General features: G+C 40.2%; 1 long non-coding RNA gene across 1 annotated transcript in view; it reads right to left on the bottom strand.

Moving 5' to 3' along the window:
• The window catches only part of LOC149747958 (uncharacterized), a 150,136-nt gene that overhangs the window by 109,597 nt on the left and 20,055 nt on the right, over window positions 1-20,484 (bottom strand). The window contains exon 2 of the long non-coding RNA XR_016394878.1: window positions 7,633-7,757. This is a non-coding gene — a long non-coding RNA (uncharacterized LOC149747958). The remainder of the gene's footprint in view (window positions 1-7,632; window positions 7,758-20,484) is intronic.

Below are 20,484 nucleotides of genomic sequence, written 5' to 3'. Positions count from 1 at the left end.
CAGCAGAAACTAACACGCCATTGTAAAGCAATTATACTCCAATAAAGATGTTAAAAAAAAAAAAAGATGTTCACAGTCTAGGTGGCATACAGTCCTGTAAACAACACAGGACCAATGTCTTACTCTTCCCGGAATTATCAACTCCTGACACGGTATCTGGCACAGAGCATATATATTGAATGAATGAATGGTATATGAATGAATATATTAAGAATTAAATTACTTTTTAAGCAAATGCTAACACAATGAGAAATTACTCTATAAACCACAGAGTGCTGAATAAATTTTAAGCATTATCACTGTATTCAATTTTAGGTGGAATTTTAATTTCAATTAGAATGCCAGAGTGAGTTCTTAGATAATTGTAATAATGTCTTTTTTTTATCCTATTTAACATTATTTCCTTCAAAGTCAATATAATATCAGAAGAAAGACTGTTTTAAGTCCCTACTTCAAGAGTTCTTTAATCCTCTGACCTGATTGCCATCACTTCTGCAAATTCACCCACACCCTGATTCTGTCACTGCCAAAATTCCCATATGGAAGGGGAGGAGCCCTCTCAGAGGACCTGGCACAAATTCTCCTAATAGCACTTATCACACTTTATTGTAATTATCTGTTGACATGTCTTTTCCCCCCTCAAATCAATGCCACTTGATAATTCACCTATTAAAGGTTTTCAAGATCTCACAACAAAACTGTCAATTTTTTTAAGTAAAACATTCTCCTTTAAAAATTAAACCCAAATTATGTTCCTTTATATTTAGAAAATATTTAACAATGCTTCTACTGTTTGGTTCATTTTCCTTAATACATGCCTTTTCACAAATGCCTTAAATCAACATGTAAAATCCTAAACTGAATATTCAAATTTTAAAACACACCTAAGCTAATTTGAGAGGATAGTTTTGAATTAGAAGGTCCTCTGCTTCCGGTTTATGGTAATAATGCCCAGGCTAATACATTTCATTATAAAAGGTCAGTCTATTCAGTTATTACTGAGTTATTAACTAAAAATACTGCTGTGTGGCTAAGAATTCCATGAGACACTTTCAAACACAAGTCATGAACCTGGTGCTATTTTTTATATAAGATAAATTTAAAGTAGCTTCTTTTAGTTTAAGAAAAATATGTAAAGATTGGGTAAAATCACTGTTTTAATAACAGATGGTCATTGCTTCAAATTCATTTTTCTATGTGTTAAATTTGCTCATCATTTTATGTGATATTTGTGTACATGTTCAGAGGCTGCAAATTTTATTAGTATCTGATCACTACCAATTCCTCAGAGAAAGAGAAGTGCAGTATTTTGGAAGCTCAGATTCTGAAATAGTTGGAATAATTCCTGCAGTGATCTGTTACTGAGACCCTTGGAAGGCCAAGATTTTTTGGCTTTACATAGTTATGTCACAAGTAGATGTTTAGCGTTTATGCTGTATACCAGCACCACCAGACACTGGATTTACTTCAGACTTATGAGAGGGACAAGACCAGAAACAATATTTGACTCTGAGAATTAAGCTAAGTAAGAGTAGGTAGTTAATCTTAAGTAAAACTGGGAACAAAATATTATATAAATGGGATAGTAGGTACATTCACTCTTTAATTATGTACTATCTATGTGCTGTTTCTTCGTACAACTTCTAAAGCTCATCCCTTCAATTTATTATTCCCCCCCAATTTTTTTTTCAAAAAAGAATTCCAGGGTATGATCGTCAGAAAGTTAATTTTAAGAGTAAAAACAATCGTAGAAGTAAAGCGTTCACAAACAAGTTAAAGGCAAAAATGTAGAGAAGAAATATTAGGTCAAAAGAACTCCAGCCACGTTGGTGTAGCTTAGTGACAGCGGTTACTCCCGGTAGCCGACTGTCAAAGGCAGAGTTGGCTGGAAAATGATTGACACATTTCATCAAAGCTTCTACTCAGCTGCTTCTGCCAACTGTCTATGGTAAATGACTTAATCTTTGCTAAACTTTCACGCAGGAAACGCGGAGTAGTTGAAATTCACCCACATATAGACCTGAAACTCTAATGAGATCATTTGACATTCTGATTGATACAAAATCTACATTGTGTTTTGAGTTGCCTGCCACCATTGATATGGTGGATCCCAGTTTGAAAAGTTCAAAAGTGATAGTTATTTTACAATACATCCCAGCTGTAACTGAGAACAAAGAAATGTGGATGTGAATGAGTCAATTGCCAGTTACTTGTTACAAGGTAAATTTTTAAATCACATTTCATACTTTTTATATTTTTTCCTTAGGGAAAGTAATTGGTTAGGACAGAGGGACATAAATATTTTATGTAATCTCCGGAAAATAGTCATGTGGGTTCTTTCATGAATATGTGTTTATATGCCTTAGGTTGAGGGAATTTATGCAAAAATGTTGAAATGCAACATAATACCAATTGCAACATCTATCTGCCTACGTCAGTTGTGTATCAGCCTCTTCCACCCTTAGACACCCATAACTTTCTGACTTACATTTCGGATTGGTTTGTATGTTACGGTAAACCCACACTTCCTAAAAGTGTTAGTGGGGCTGTGACTTTTTCTGCTTAATGCTGATCTTTTCTACAAGCCTATGGAGGCTTTGTGAGCGGGAGAAGAAATCAAAATGAATTCTGGGTGCCTTCACTCTACTATACTGCTAAGTCAGGTAAATCCTATTATAACATTTACATACGAGGTGGGAAGAAAGGTCTGGCATCTGCATTCGTGTGCCTTCCTCCATTCTCACACTGCTTGAAAAAGATAGATTGCTATTACCAGGAGAATTAAGAGGAAAAATGTTTGGCTTGTGTCATCCAAAGCTACTTTACCAGGGGAAATCGGCCTAAACTTGTTAGTCACCCAACATACGAAGGCTCTGTGATGAAAGGCAAGGACCTCCAAAATGCATTCTGCCCATCACTGTTTTCCCTTTGTTTTCCCTTCTGCCTCTTAAGAAGAGGTCGGACCATCTGATTCTGATTATTTACAATTAACTGTGCACATTGGGTTTCTCGCTCTCTCTGTGTCTCTCTGTCACTGTCTCTCTGTCTCCCTCCCTCCCTCCTGTTCTCATTGTTTTAAGAACTGATTTTCTTTTAACTAGGAAACTTTTATCTTGCCAGCAATCAAATACAGACATACACAGGTTTCCGCAGAAACTCTTAATACGTACAATTTGAATTGCTTCTAAATTTGGCAAAATGCCTTGCCTTCTCCGAATTCATAAGACAGATGAGACACAAAAGTGAGATAAGTGATGCCGTCCTGCTATTTCAAATGCCATATTGATATAGTCATTATTTGTGCCAATAAGGCTCACTGTCATCTAATTTTAACCTGTTTCTGTGTTAATTATGCTTAATTTTTGTCTTTTCTGTCTTTTGACACCTTATGTCCTTCATTTACTAAAATCAAAGTCTGTGAATAACTAAATCTTTCAAACAACTTTCAGAGTGCCTATTAGGTGCGAAACACTATCTTGGGTGAGGGTTAGGGAGTATAAAAATATGAACCAGATACGCCTGACACATAATACAGGCTTAATAAAATGTGTGAAGAATGAAAAGGAGGAAGAAAAGGACAGCAGGAGAGAGGGAGGGAGGAAAGATAAAAGTGTCTAATAATTCATTCTATGCAAGAAAATGGATACTCTATCCCACCATTCTGCTGTAATTTCTTCACAGGGGATATAACTGCCTGCTATTATCTTGATTACTTAGGTGTATATTGTCTTTCTCTTTAGCCAAAATATAAGTACCATGAAAGGAGCGAAGTTATTGGTCTGGCTCACAAATGTGAAAAAGTGTTTTTGCCGAACACCTAGGAAATGCCAAAGAAATGTGAAATTAAAGAAAAATGAATGAACCCCCTGACCTTAGAAGGGCAAGAACACTTTTCCACTTTCCATATTCACCCCCCAATGAATAGCCTTCCTTCTAGAATCTTTACTCCCACACAATAAGAAATCCTACTCTGTGTGTACCTTGCCCATCAAGTAATCAATTGTTGTGGGTAAAAAAAAATTAGAAGCTGAATTTGTCCCCATGGAGTGAAGACTTTTCTAATGAAGTCTAGGTTGGAAAATGATTGCTTTTGATTGATCTTCTCCCCAGCTGGTTAGAGATATGATCCCTATACCTGCCTTTCAGTCCTGCCTCTCCACCTGCCCTTTCCTCCATTTCATGTTTATTTGGGTTTTTCTTTTTATTTAATTCTTCTCCATTTAGCCTCTAAAATGTCTCCTACCTCTACCTCTTCCTGACTCAGGAATTCTTAGAACTACTTTCTTGGAGTCTTATCTCCCTGATTTCCCACTTGGTTGTATGCCGTTTTTTTCATACTCATTTGATTTACCACAAACAGTAATCTACGTCCTCCTGGGAAAATTGTGGTAGCCTCAGAACACACTGCTAAAATAACAGAAAGTTCATAGTTGATTATCTGTACTTAATTATAGTTCAGATACTCATGAAAAATTCTTCACCCCTCTTTGCAATTAGGTGTAGTGATTAGTAAACCCTGTATGTCACTCTCCAGTTCTCCTTTAAAAGCCCACCTTTATTGGACGGTGGCGTAACACACTCTGAATTTCATACTGCATAGGCAGACTAAAAAGAGGCAGCAAGGGACTTCCCTGGCGGTCCAGTGGTTAAGACTCTGAACTTCCACTACAGGGGACACGGGTTCAATCCCTAGTCGGGGAACTAGGATCCTGCATGCCATGTGGTGCTGCCAAGATAAAAAAAAAAAAAAAGGAGGCAGCTTACCCTTCAAAGAGATCTGGATGAGTAGGGTTTTTTGAAAAAAAAAGGCAGATAAATTAAGACCACACCACTTGTTGCCCCACATGAGTCTGGGGTCTGCTAATGCCAAGTCAATAAACAGCTCCAAACCAAACTTGACCTAGCGCCATCAGCAGTGTTTCTGACTCTGCAGATTCATTCATTTCAGCCTCATTTATGGTCCTAGGGTGAAAAATGACTATTATTATTATTACTTATTTTTTCACTTAAATAAGATCCTATACCTTCCTGAAAGCTGTCCTTTTGTCAAAATATTGCTGGATAGTGGGAAGCAGCCGCATAGCACAGGGAGATCAGCTCGGTGCTTTGTGACCACCTGGAGGGGTGGGATAGGGAGGGTGGGAGGGAGGGAGACACAAGAGGGAAGAGATATGGGAACATATGTATAACTGATTCACTTTGTTATAAAGCAGAAACTAACACACCATTGTAAAGCAATTATACTCCAATAAAGATGTAAAAAAATATATATATATTGCTGGAGGGTGGGCCCCTACTAAGAAATGTGAGACTTGTGTGATTCACGCATCCTTGTGATATGCAAGCACCTGTGAACTCTGACAGGTTATAATTACCACAGGCAGAGTCGGCCAGTCAGTTACTACTATGATTTTTAGGGGTAAAACGCTTCGAGTCTGAGATTTCTTCCTGGGTGGCTTCTAGCAGATAGCTGAAATTCCCCTATTAGACAATTATATGTTTAGGTCAGTGATTCTAAAGAGGGTGGGTACAGGGAGACGTGGAGGAAATTAGGATGCAGGGGAAGATGAGATTCTTCAGGTGGTTTGGAAAACATATCTAATACTTCATTGCTTGGTTATACAATTACTGGAACTAAAGCTCTTGGTTTTGTATTTCTTGGCTTAGAAAATAAAGGAGAAACGCACTGAAAGAGTCCTGAGTTTTGCAATGTTTAATAACAGTTTGGGTGGACATTGACCTTCTCCATGTTCCTTAGAGTAAATGGAAAGATCTTAGAAATTAGTTTATCGGCTGACTTTCTTCAACTGGATCAGTCTAGTAGAGCTTTATGAAGATGTTGGAAAATGGCAGAGCAAGACCAGATTTGCTCGTGCCTAGAACCTTCCTCCAATCTCTCTTTGGTCCCACTGAGTCCCGTGGTGCCTTCCAGGGCCTTGGCAAACAGTGGAGCAGGTCATGCGCTGCATACTTCTAGAGACTGTCATTCTCATGGACTGCAGTACATGGTGACCCCGAATCCTACTTCTTTCTACTGCCCCTCACCTCCTTTTTCCTCTCCTCCCTCCTTTCTCTGGTAAGATTCCATGATTCATTATTATAATACCTCTCTGGCAAACAGCCTCCACTTTCTTGCCCTCTCTCCCTTTCCCTTGGGCTCACCTGGCTGTGCCAGTTACTGTTCCTGCCTTTCAGTCCAAACCCACCCTTGGTTGCCCTGCTCTGTGATGTGGGAGCTGGGTTCTGCAGACTTCATTTCTTCTTTACCTGCTGCTCCAAGACAGGCCCTGCCAATAGAAGACCCTGGAGGGAGCCTGCGAGCCTGGAGGAGGAAGAAGGCACTTCTGGTGTCGTGTTTACTTCGTGACACAAGCGGATTGGCTCGTGGACATCCCAGCAGCATCCAGCATAGTGGCACCGTTCACTGGTCAGCATCACTCTTCAGCACACAGCTCCTACAGAGGCCATGCTGTCTCCTCAGAGACCTGAACCTCAGTCCTGTGTGGCCCTCCTCCAGGTTTCCAGATTCCTTCTGTGTTCACCTTTCCTTCAGCCTTAGACCTGGAAGCCACTCTCTGCAGTGGCGACCTCTGCGTAACTTAGAGTTATCCTTACCCCTTTAACAGTTAGCCACGGTTCGCCTAGGTATTGTTTATATTAAATGTTCCCTGTTCCAGTTCCTGATGTGGTTCCTGTCTTCTGACTGTAGCCTGATTGACAGACCTTGCAAAACCCCAGTGCTGGTTAAACCAACTCTGTCTCCTCTGCACCTACAGCCTCAAAGCTGAACAAGGCTGAAGAAACGTCCTTAGTTCTTCTATCTCACTCTAAACCCATAATCGTAGAGGTCAAGCAACAATTCTACATTTGCTGACTGTATTCACGCCCCTCCCCGCATCTTCTAGAAGACTCTTTCACACCTTCTCATCTCTCCTTAACCCTCCATACCTTTCTCCTGGTCCTTGCTCATAGCTGATGGCACTGCTTCCTGTGTTGCTGATAATGTAGAAGCCATCAGAAAAGAGTGCCCACATTCTTCTACTGTCATGCCTATTGACTGACTTGCATCAGTACCCATTTACCCTACCTTTTCCTGGTATAGTGGACGAACTGTCTGTGTTCCTATTTAAGACCAAGGTCCACACTTGAACACAGATCTCACCTTCTAGGGCCACTCAACAATTCTCCCTCCCTCTTACAGATCATGACATTTTTTTCTTTCTCTACTAGATTGTTCCTATCAACGTAAAACCTGTTTTAGGATCTCTCATCTTAAAGGACCCCTCTCATGTTCCCACAGTCACCCTCGAGTTACTACTCCATTTCACTATTCTTTTTTATATTCCAATTCTTCTAAAATGTGTCCATGTTTGGTCTTTACTTCCCCTTTTCCCATTCTCTCTTCAGCTCACTCCGATCCAATGAAACAGCCATATCAGGGTCACCAGGGTTTTCCCAATTGCCAATCATTGTCAATTTCAACTTCACTGAAACATCAGCAACATCTGACATGTCTGCCACTTCTTCCCTTTGTTATAATAGCAGATGTTACCCTTGTATCAACCTGCTAGGGCTACCATAACAGAATACCACACACTGGCTGGCTTAAATCACAGAAATACATTTTCTTACGGTTCTATATGCTAGAGGTCCAAGATCAAGGTGGCATCGGGGTTGACTTCTGGTGAGGCCTCTCTTTTCAGTTTGTTGATGGCTGCCTTCTTGCTGTTTCCTCATATAGCCTTTCCCCTGTGCCCCTGTCGGGGGAGAAAGAGAGAGATCTGGTGTCTTTTCCCCTTCTCACAAGAACACTAGTCCTTAGCACACCAATATTATGACCTCATTCAATCTTAATTACCTCCTTGAAGGCCTTATCTCCAAACACATTCACACTGGGGGGTTAGGGCTTCAGCATATGAATTTGGGGGGATACCACTCAGTCCATAACAACTTTAAAATTATAGTCTGTTTTCCACCTAGTCTTAATACGATTCTTTTTAGGATGGCAGTCAGATTAACTCATTCTTTAACCTGACACTCTCCAACGGCTTCTCATCTCACTCCATAAAAGCCAAAACCTTACACTGCCCTCCCCTGATTGATCCCACCCTACCCCCGCCATCCCCTCTGGCCTCACCTTCTCCCATTATGCCCCTTGCTCCCTCCACTCCAGCTACAAGGAACCCCCTGTTATTCTTCGTACACACTCTCACCTCTGTATTTTCTGCTATTCCATAAACTTCATCTCATTTTACCCCAATATCCACACTGCTGGCTCCTTCACTTCCATAAACTCTCTTTGGTCAAATACTATTTTATTAAGGATACTTTCCACTACTGCCCTATAGAAAATAGCAATTCCCTACTCTCAGCTCTCCCTCTACCCATTCCCCATTTTATTTATATTTCTTCAGGTATTGTTTCTCTCTTCCCACTAAAATATAGTCTTTATAAGAGAAGAACTTTTGTTTTGTTTACTGTGGTATCCTCAACACCTAAAACAGACCTGACACATAGTGGGTTTGAAATTTAGACACATGAAATGTTGTTTGAATGTAGACAAATACCCAAGTGGGAATCCTATAAAAGATGGTTTGAGAGATGCAAGGAAGTCAACAGGCAGAGGGAAGTTTATGGCTTGGATGACTGGGTTGATGAGGACGATATGATAAACTGAGACAGGGAACACAGTCAGTAGAACAAGACTAGAGATAATGAGTTCAATACTAAATATAATGGGTTTGAGATGCCAGTAAGAATTGAATTATAGTTTGGGTCTAGGAAATGAATCTCATCTGGTGAAAGATGTGAGTCGTATCTACCAACATATGACTGCTTTTGAAGTGGATGATCTCCTTTAGATAAAGTGTACCACACAAAGAAGACCAAGAAAAGGCCTTAAGAAACTTCAACTGTTGACTGATACTGGTACCAGATTAATGGTGTTCCTTGTGTCTGAAAATATCTTTATGGTAGTGTCACATTTATCTCAGACCCAACTCTGACTGTGAAACCTGGATAACTCTCCCCAGTAAACAACATCCCAGTAAGCTGATACCAGGCCCTCAACTTTCATGCTCTTTTTTTAAACAAAAAATAAAAGTGTATGACAAGAAATGATAGCGTTTCATATGTTCACTTCTTTCGAGATCAGCAGTCTATTTCTTAGAGGTAAAATTTCTATTTTCCAAGGGGCTGGCAAGAAAAGGTGACTGTCTTGCAGTGGCTTCATGAGGCATGGGACACTGGGTCTTTCAATGAAAAGCTTACTGTGCTAATTCCTATTCCAATTAAATCTGTGTCAGTCTTCGGAGAGAGCTGGGCTTTGCGATCTCATCAGTAAGCATGCAGAACCATGTACTGGACTTTGTGGTCTTTTGGCCATGCAGCATCCACTGCCTCTTTGGGGGTATCAACGCATCCTCCATTTCCTTTATTAACCTCCTTTCTCCACTCTCCTAATACAAAATTCTGGCGTAGTTGACACCACCACTCTACCCCAGCAATGGGTATGTGACTCAGACTGCATGAGAAGAAAATTCCATCCTCCTGGCCACAGTGATTCATTTGGGGGTGAGCTTATGACCTCGGGGCTGATGGGAGTCAGTTCCAGCTTGCGTCTGGACTATCTAGTGAATGGAGTTCTATTTCTCCATGAGATGTGAACTTGAAGGATGCTGGGTTGGAGCTCCAAGTTTCCCACTTGCTTCCACACAGAACTGGGAATGAAGCCACTAAAGAAGGCAGAATGAAGAGATGATGGCTGAACTGGTTCTGGTGGCATCATTTTAGCCCCTGGATCGAGGCAATTTGAAGTTAGATCTGGCCTGACATATTGCCATTCCCAAGCCAATACAGTCTTCTTTTGTTTCTGCTTAAGCCAATTTGAATTGGGTTTTCTGTCATTTGTAAATCAAAGAGTCTAATACAGAGAAGACGGTGGGAGTTCAGACACCTGTAAGAAGAAAATTCCAGACGACAGTCTGCAGATAATCTGTGGGGAGACAAAACCCCCACATCATTCCCACAGCCTGGTCTGTATCAGGGTTACCCGTGAACTCTGAATCTACATTTCAGTTTCTTTAGGGTTAAGTTGATGAAGGAAGTCCATTTCAGGTGCAATTGACACTTTTGACTCTGTTCCCATCTACTAGAGGCAAGATTTGTTCTGCTCTCACAAACCCAGGGAGTACAAGATCAGGATTTCCTTAGAGACAGCAAGACAATGTGAATCAGGTTGCCAGCTCTGTTCTGCTCCTTAGAATAAGTTAGAGCTATAAGCAATGCCACTGCAATTCCAGGACCTAGGTTTACTTAAGTGAACCTAATAAACTTGTCCCCAGGTTTCCTGCTCTCCAGCTTGGGGGTTTGATTAGCATCATAATCAATTTATCAATGATCTGGGCCCAAAGGGATTTTGATCTCAATATTTTTCTCCTTCAGCCTCCTCCCATTCAGGCAGAAAATTAACAAAATGTGTTGATTAAATAAGTTTCAGAAATAAATCTAGGGCTTCCCTGGTGGCGTAGTGGTTGAGAGTCTGCCTGCCGATGCAGGGGACGCGGGTTCGTGCCCCGGTCCAGGAAGATCCCACAGGCCACGGAGCGGCTGGGCCCTGAGAGGCCCGCGTACTGTAAAAAAAAAAAAAAAAAAATCTATTTTCTTTTTACAGTGATCAGTTAACAGGAGGTCAAGTAAAATTTTACTATATCCACATGGCAAACTACTGGAAGAGGTAATTTTTTTTTTTTTTTGGTTTATTTGTTTGTTTTTGTTTCTTTCCCCCCCCACCCCCACCCCCAAAGGGAATAGGAGCTGGCTCTGCCTACATAAACCTTGTTCTTTTCATCCTCTGACAAGGATTCCCAAAGGAAGGTCCTGGGAGATACTATCTATCCCAGCAGGAAAACAAACAGAATCCCATCCTGCTTTTGAAGTTTTTCACTTTTAAAATATTGCTCTTGTGATGATAAGCCCTTTTGAGATTGACTTTTTTTTAATGGACATTCTGAAAGTGTTCAAATCGGAAGGAAAACAAAGTCACCTTTGGATTTCTTTTTTTGTCAAGTATACTTTACTGAAAACTGAACACCTCATTAGCATGGAAAAGAGAGATCAACCAAGTAGTCTGGCATTTAGCTCCAAAATTGGGTGTTCCTGGGTAGAGTCTGATGGTCTCCATAACCCAGGCTCCAAACTTTAGTATGCCATTAAACCCTGTCCCAAGCATTGTCTTAATGCACTGGCAGTGCTTTTTCCTCCACTCCTGCTGTCTAGAAAAATGCACATTATAACTCAGCCTGCTGAGAAAATGTTCATTTTATCTCTGAACGCTCATGACCATTTTGAAATTAAGAGACAATGTTTTGAGGGGAAGTGGTAGAGAAGGAGATTCTTGTTGCTATTGGAATATGAGTGAGATATTCCTAGCCTTCCTCTAGCAACAGGCATTCAGCAGAGTCAAACTAGCATTCTTAGTGCTTCCCTGGTGGCGCAGTGGTTGAGAATCTGCCTGCCAATGCAGGGGACACGGGTTCGAGCCCTGGTCGGCAATTGATCCCACATGCCGCGGAGCAACTAGGCCCGTGAGCCACAACTACTGAGCCTGCGCGTCTGGAGCCTGTGCTCCGCAACAAGAGAGGCCGCGATAGTGAGGCCCGCACACCGCGATGAAGAGTGGCCCCCGCTTGCCACAACTAGAGAAAGCCCTCGCACAGAAACGAAGACCCAACACAGCAAAAATAATTAATTAATTTAAAAAAAAACTAGCATTCTTAGACACGCAACAAATAATTGTTGGAGGCCCATAATGGTATCGACATTTGTTAGCCCTCGTCCTCTAGGAAGAATATCTAGCCAGTATATTGACAAATATTATTTATCACTATAAAGCCTATCCATGTCAAGCATGAGAGAAGTTTGCTTTGTCTGATTCCCATATAGCCCAGTTACAATATTTTTATGTTAAGTTGTGAATGCCAGTGGCATTGGATCTGAGCAGTCAATTCACAGAAGAAAAATTGAACAGCCAAAAAAAAATTAAAACCCATATGAAAAAATGTTCAGCCTCATAACTAATTTAAAACATCCAACTTTAAACATCAATGACATATAACCCAATTTAGTCTTCACAGGGGAAAGCCTAAATCCTTCCTAATGCCTTTGGAATTCTTCAGAATCACTTATAATTCTTTTCACGTCTTATTTCACTTTGGCTGAATGAGTTGCGCACGTGGATGGAGCATCTTGTTATTTCATAATGCTGTCCTTTTTTTGTAAACAATGTGCCACAAACATAGACCATATCCTCTTTCCTTAATTTTCATACAAAGAACAGATTTACCAAAGGCTTATGGTGACAGAAAGGTTATGAGTCGGATTTCTCTAAGCCCTACTTATTTTAAGGGCTGCCCCACCTCCTCTGTTTTCTGAATACCTGTCCCGGGACTCAGCCCCGCCCATGCCCCCACCTCTGCCCTGAATCTCCTACCTACACATCAAAACTCAACATCCCTCATTTTTTTCCTGCAGTTTTTCGCCCACTACTTGGCTCAGGCATTCTGAGACACTGATATTTTCCCCTGAATAATAAATCTCTCTTCTGTGTCCCACCCTCTGCACAGAAAAACTGAACCGACAAGACTTTGAAAGCTCCTGCCTTGACCTTCCGTCCAGTCCACAAGATTCTCTGAAAAGAATGGAATGGTTGAGATATTTGTTTTCTCATTTTTTTGAATTATGCCACCTCCTTTGAAAAGCAGAAACGGCTGCAATCAGTCTGGGCTTTAAGTATACATTTTTAAATCTTTTTTATTAAATAATTAAGCTCTTCACAATAATAATACTCAACGCCAGTGAGGGTATAGTGAGATAGTCACAGTCACACATGACTACCAGGAATGCAGACTGGTAAAAATTTGCTGGAGAGCAATATAAAAAAGAGCATTAAAATCAAGACATTCTAAAGAATTCATACTTCTGAGCCTAGTAATTCGATGTCCATAAATTTATGCTAGAAATAGCGATTTATGAATTGCTTTTTATGTATAAGGTGTTCCTTACAGTATTGTTTATAACAAGAAATTTAAAAGTCCGATGATAAGAGAATAATTGAATAAATGATAGTATATTCATACAAAATGCAGCCATTAAAAATTGGGGGTTTTTTGAGGAAATTATAAGGCATGGGAAATGTGTTATTCCTGTTACTGGACTTAAGTTCTCTAAAAACATGATTAATTGATGATTAATTCATATTTGTAACTCCCAAATTTCAACACAGTGCTTGCCATGTGATATGTGCACAAAAAATATATACATATATTTGGTGAATGGTGAATAAATGAATGAAGGAACGAGTGAATTTTCGCTTGTTGAAATTCCCTTTCTCTTTCTCTAATGCTTTATAGTTCTACGTGATCTCTACCCTTTTGGAATATACAATTAAGATGCGAAGACAGGATAAAGACACGTAACAAGAGTGAACAAAAGAAGACTCTTTACAAGGCTTCACTGACTTCCTGTTTCCAGTCCCTCTGGTAAGGAGCTCGGAAGTCACCACTCCATCCTAACAAAAGGTAAAAAGCTACACAACCTGAAAAATCAACAACTCCTCTTGGATCCATTAGAGAGGACAGAGGGCAAACCACTGCCCCCAAGACTGGAAAGACAGATAGGTGAATACAGGGACTCATGGATTGCCAGAGCAGAAATACATAAATGGAAACCTCTGTGGGAACCAATGGCAGGTAGGAAAACGTGAACTATAACTGATGAATTGCTGGAGGGTCAGTGCAGACAACTCTGAGAGTTATAATGAAGTACCACATCATGTTCACACTGTGGGGAGATGGAGGGGTGGGGGAAGAAATCTGAAACGTCCTGGCGAAAACTCATAAACCGATCTCCACTGCTTGAATAAACAGACCCAAGTATATTAGCTACCAACCCTTCAAGAGATATATAGTATTCATGATCAAAGGTTCGCACACTGTCCTGGAAATTGCAGTAAACTTCTCCCACCCATACACCTACTCTCTCCAACAGTTTGAGAAGACGAACGTAGCTAAGTAATTGATGAAGAATTTGGATTTACACCTGCTAACCGACTCAAACTCTTTTTTGTTCAGCCGTTAGTCTTGACACCAGGTTTCCAACAAAGCACAGGTCTTATAAAATTACCTGGTTAAAGATCTTCCAAATTAATACATTCAGCAAAGAAAAAACTTCAGTAAAGGTGAGATGAAGACAAATGACAGAAATACTGTATATCTATTTACGTACTATAGCCCTTTGGAGGGTCATAAACTATAATGATATCCAATAATCTTTCCCCCATCCCACCCTGGCCAAACCAAGTTTTGTTCCTTTGGGGGCAATATTATCCCCATTGAGAATGAATGGTCTGCACTAAATCTGATGGGGAAAAAAGCTATTTAAAGTGCAATGCTGTTAAAATGCAGTGCCGGACGTGTGGAATTACCTTTGCGTGTAAGAGTCACAGCATATATAAAAGACAGCACATCGTTCTCTTACGCATTTCATTCAATCAGTTTATTTTTTTTTCCAAAAGGTTCCTATTTCTTTGAAACTTGGGGGTGGGGTGGGGGTAGTGAGAAGTAAAATTTAGAAAGAAAAGAAAACTTTGACAATAGAAAAGCAGCCAATGATTAAATTAGAGATAAAATTCACTATGTTTGAGCACTCCTGACATGCCTTTGATAGATTGCTATTGGCAGTTCTCTACATAGTGCCTTGCATTTCTCTCTTCGCCCCTCTTTCCCATTCTCTCTCAATCATTCATTCTGCATATAACATACACAGCCACGTATCTATATCACTGAGAAAGGATCAATCATTTTTTTCCCTATGCTGCTGAGACATACAATATTTATCACAGGTTACAGCAAAGAAGAAAAGAAAAATCTAAGAATATTCCCTTCAGCTGTATTTATGTTGTGGAACCAGAGTGTACCAGTCTTCCTCGTTTTGTTTAGTTGTCCGCTCAACCCAGAACGATCTGTAGTGCAACCAGGGTGATAAAGTTAGGTACCCACTGGCCGCTGGAAGGAAAAACAGACCTGCTTATTGGGGATCTTCCTCACCGTATTAAACACGACTCCCATTCGGCAAACTCCCTTCCATTTCTTTAAACCTCTCAATACCTTGTAAATCAAATATTTATCAACTGAGAACCTCTTTTCTAGCTGTCTGATGTTTCAGCTCTGACAAAGTTGGACACTAGCCAGTTGGTGAAGAGACCTGTTAAAGGAAATCAGCCACAAGAAAAACAAAAACTCTATTTCATTTTTATTTCACAGGAGCAAACTGCCAACGACCTCCCCCCACTTTTTCTTTAAACTTGCGCTCGTAAGAATGCTTGCGTGGAAGGAACAGGCCTGGCTCCTCATTTAGTCAACAAATATTTACTGGACAGTCATCAGGTCTTTGCATCCTTGCAATCCATGTTTAAAAGTTACTGAATGGCTATTAAGGTGACATTGTAACCAATAGGCAAGTCACAGGAGTACGTGCCTAAGACATAGTGGTTTACAAAGGTGAACAAGGATCGGTTGGACCAACCGTATTGCTACAGGAGGATGGAGGAGCTGTTTATAGAAAGCTTTCTGAAGGAGACAAGCCCTGAACTCTGACTTAAAACAGAAGGAGGAATCCATATGGTGAGTGGGCAGAGAGAGGCTACAAATCTACATGAAGGCACAACTGGCCTATTTCCAGGAAAAGGAATCGCAGCAACAAAGTTACCATGTAGATGGACCACATTTAAAACGTCCGAACCATTTTCAGAACTGTTCTATAACCAGTTATATAGACTGCAGCCTAAAGTAACACCGTCAATAATTACCTACGAAATATCCTCAGTTAAACTTCAGTGTCACGAGTAACACTGCATCCACTGTAGTTACTGGCTTATCGATTTTTGGAAAGACATACTCAACACACTGAACACAAGTTGGGTTACCCAAGACCAAAGTGCAGCCTGTATTTTGTTCTGAACTCTGATACACCACAGAATGACGAGTGGCAATTTTTAAACATATGCACTCTCAGGACCCACCCCTGGAGTTTCTATTCCAATGGATCCAGGGCTATAGCAAGGCATCAGTGGTTTTCAGAAACTCTACAGATGACCCTAAATTGCACAATTGCAGACTATGGTTCAACATAGTTTCTCATGGCAACGATTTCCAAAATCACTGGCTTCAACTTAGTACTTTAGCATGTCTACATACTGTTTCAAAAGTTGGGTCTTTAGCCTACCCTGCATTTTCCACTTTCAGAATCTACACTCCCTTTTGGGAGAAAAATCATGAACACTGCACTTCCCAGATGCTACAGCTAAGGATTTCTGCATAATCGTATCAGTCCCTTGCACTTAACACTAATGTAAGAACTCCTGCGTGGCTTAAGTATGCCACCATATTTGCAAAAGCCCAATAGCTGTCACATGACCAAGAATTTATGTAAACAGTATTGCTGGTTTATATCAGGGGTGTGTGTGTGTGTGTGTGTGTGTGTGTGTGTGTGTGTGTGTGTAACTAAAGAAGAAAAGAGAGAAGATAAAGTTCTGGTCCAGCTCTCATATCAAGTGCCTACACAGCATCAGGCACCTTGCTGGGCACTGGGCACCTTGCAATTCCTGGTGGTATCACCAACCTTGCTTTCACGAATCTTAAGAGTACAGCAGAAAAGGCAGAAAAATAAGTACACAACATATCATGACTCATATAGTAAGTACTGGGAAGAAAATCAAGGAGGTACAGTGACAGGGGAAGGAAGGAAAAAGCCTTCTCAGGAGAGTGAGAGAAGGTCTCTTTAAAGTGGTGACATTTAACATTTAAGCTTTCAGCTAAGACCTGATGGATAAGATGGTGTTACAGGTATATGAGAAAACCTGGGGCTGGAAAGAACTTAACCATCCTGGGCCATCTATGAAATGATGAAATCGAACTTCATGGTTTCAAATGATACTTCCTGCTCTAAAATTCTATAAAGAACAGACTCAAGTAATTAGTGGGTAAATAGGGAAATGAAAAGCATTAAGCAAAGCATTTTACTCCAATCTGATAGACATGCTAAAGTTAGAGATGGAAAAGATCTGTCTGTCTAATTCCAAATCCACCAATTGGTTTAATGACCCAGAAATGAGGTTACTCACCTTTTCATATTAGTATAACCAGGAACCTCTACTCACAGGTCATCTATGTGGCATTTCTTGAAAACACTACTTTAAAAGGGAAAGCTTAATGGACAAAAATACATAAATGAATAATGTAAAACAAAGACAGGAATCAATTATTCTCATTAGTCAAAAGGACAGAACAAGAACTAATGGCTTTTAAGCTGTAGTAGGGAAAACCTGGGTTAAATAGAGCAGAACCTCACTAATTCTCACTTCAATAATTTCCAAACCCTATAATTTCCAGTAAGAAAACTAGTAGTCTTGGCTACATTTCAATAAGCATTTAATAACACAAAGGCAGATAAAGAGTTCTCACAAACTAGGTTCTATTACTCTTCAAAATATGCTGCAGGAATATCTGCGAGGTAGAGTCCCACATAATGGTACTAATAAAGTAAAAGTCCTTTGTAAAAAGTAATAAGTTAAATATAAATGTTGTGGGGCTTCCCTGGTGGCGCAGTGGTTGAGAATCTGCCTGCTAATGCAGGGGACACGGGTTCGAGCCCTGGTCTGGGAGGATCCCACATGCCGCGGAGCAACTAGGCCCATGAGCCACAATTACTGAGCCTGCAGGTCTGGAGCCTTGTGCTCCGCAACGAGAGAGGCCACAACAGTGAGAGGTCCGCGCACCGCGATGAAGAGTGGCCCCCATTTGCCACAACTAGAGAAAGCCCTCACACAGAAATGAAGACCCAACACAGGAAAAATAAATTAATTAATTAATAAACTCCTACACCCAACATCTTCTTTAAAAAATATATATATACATATATATATATACATATATATATATATATATATATATATATATAAATGTCGCTATGGCAGCCTCCTGTCCTTATAGAACTTTCTCTCTCAGTTGAGCTTTTATTCTCAAGATCAATAAATCATCTGGGGGTTTCCATATAAAAATGTGAATTAGAAATCAGACATCAAAGTGTCTTCTTTCCACCAGGAAGAAGATTTGTTTCATAAAATTTTCTACTGTATTTATTTTAAATTGATACATACATCACACAGAAAGATGAAAATTGTCCTCCAATGTCATCTTTTCTATATATTCAGAATACAAAGAAAACACTACTTCAAAATAAAACAAAAACCACTTAAGTAAATTATGTTATGTCTGTTTTAGCATTGAAGAGGCCAACCTTTCCTCTTTAGCTTAGAAAGTTCATGGTTAAGCTTGGGCGTGGAGTGATTCAACACTGGATTGGTGGTTCTTAATAAGACCTCTACCACGTGCTGAGGGGCTGCAACCTTCCATGGACATATCAGCAATTTGTGATCCAAGAGTAGAATGTGTCTGGGTTAAAACTGAGGATATAAACTGTTGTGTGAAAGGCAATGTCTTATCAGATAAAATGCCTTACAGAGAGGACTACAGTGAGCTGGAAATAAAAAAGTAAAAGTTATAGCAAAATGGCCAAGTGGGTAATGCCAAATAAATGCTACTAGTAATATCAGCCAATGTTTACTGGGCAAGCACTATGTTTCAGGTGCTTCTGGAACTCTTTATTACTTCTTTTCATCTTCACAATAACCCTCAGGGGACGTATTGTTATTATTCTTATTTTCAAGACCAGGAAAAAGAGACTTGTTGAGATTAAGTAACTTTCCCAATTTCAACAGTAAGTGGTAGAACTGGAATTTGAACCCAGAAAGTCTCATTCCAACCCCTATTCTCTGAATGTATACACTGCAATTCAAGCTATAAGCACATAAGATGATTTGGGGGGGAAGAGTGTTAAACCAATCTATTTGGTTATTCCCAATTCAAAGACATCTTAAATCTCCTATATTAAACCCATGTCAGGAGGACTCAAATCATAGGGTTCCTTCCAAAATGAAAAGGGCATAAGCCTTCTTCCATGATGATCTGGCAACAAGGTTTATTGTCCTAAGGTAGAAGGCCCATTTGATACATAGTGGAAAAGGCCCACCCCTTTCAGTCCATGGGATTGTGGGAAAATTTTGGAAGACAGAGGTAGAAAAAGAAAGCAGATATCAGAGTCTTTTATTATTTTCTTCTCCTACCTTACCTTCCTCATGACTTTGTAGAATTAAAGGGGTTAGATGTAAAGAAAGCTGAAAGAGGCTGCTTTATGCATTCTCCTTACCTACGAGAAGCAACAGTAATGTAATCTCAATGGCTCATCATGTTCAGGAAAAAGGAAAGCCAGAAGTCAGCTCCCCTGACTGCCCCCAGTCCCTGATGATGGAGATGGGATTGAGAAATTGAACTGCAAATCAGAAATTAGTTCAGTCTTAACCAAGCAGAAGAGAATGGGGGATGGGTTACACCAGTATCACACTTCAGCCCTGGTACTATCAGAAGAAGAATAGGAAAAGCTGTACTTGAGCACTCAGTTCCAGGGGCAGCTCAGAACAGCCATCCCTCGGCAGAGATCAGCAAGGTACAAAACACAGTGACTCATGGTCAGGTAAGCAATTACCCTCTTCCATGTACCTCAATGCCATGGTAAAGAAAAGATGGTTATGAAGGTTTGAATTGTGTTCCCCCAAAAAGATACGTTGATGATATCACTTATATGTGGAATCTAACACAAATCAACATATCAACGAAACAAAAACAGACTCACAGATACGGAGAACAGACTTGTGGTTGCCAAGGGGGAATGGGATGGGGGGAGGGATGGACTGGGAATTTGGGATTAGCAGGTGCAAACTATTATATATAGAATGGATAAACAACAAGGTCCTACTGTATAGCACAGGGAACTATATTCAATATCCTGTGACAAACCATAATGGAAAAGAATATGAAAAGGAATATATACATATGTATAACTGAGTCACTTTGCTGTACAGAAGAAATTAACACAACATTGTAAATCAACTATACTTCAGTAAAATTTTTAAAAAAAGATATGTTGAAATTCTAACCCCCAGTACTTCAGAGTGTGACTTTATTTGGAAATAAGGTTGTTTCAGGTGTAATTAGTTAAAACAAGGTCATACTGAAGTAGGGTGGTCTCCTAATCCATATGACTGATGTCCTTGTAAGAAGATGGCCATATGAATACAGAGATACACAGGGGGACACCACGTGAAGATGAAGGCTGAGACTGGAGCAGCTGCAAGCCAAGGAATGCCAACGATTGCTAGCGTACTATCACACGTTAGGAATGGGCAAGGAAGGAGGCCCCTAAAAGTTCTGGGCAGAGCACGGCCCTTGATTTCGGACTTCTGTCCTCCAGACCTGTGGACAATAAATGTCTGTGTCTTAAGCCACCCAGTTTTTGGTACGTTGCTGTAGC

This window comes from Delphinapterus leucas, chromosome 11, assembly GCF_059928025.1.
Source record: "Delphinapterus leucas isolate spDelLeu-1000000601 "Yukka" chromosome 11, BTC_Dleu_Yukka2, whole genome shotgun sequence".
NCBI classification, from domain to species: domain Eukaryota; kingdom Metazoa; phylum Chordata; class Mammalia; order Artiodactyla; family Monodontidae; genus Delphinapterus; species Delphinapterus leucas.
The sequence above is the reverse complement of the archived record's forward strand: the minus strand, read 5'-3'. Positions and strand labels throughout refer to the sequence as shown.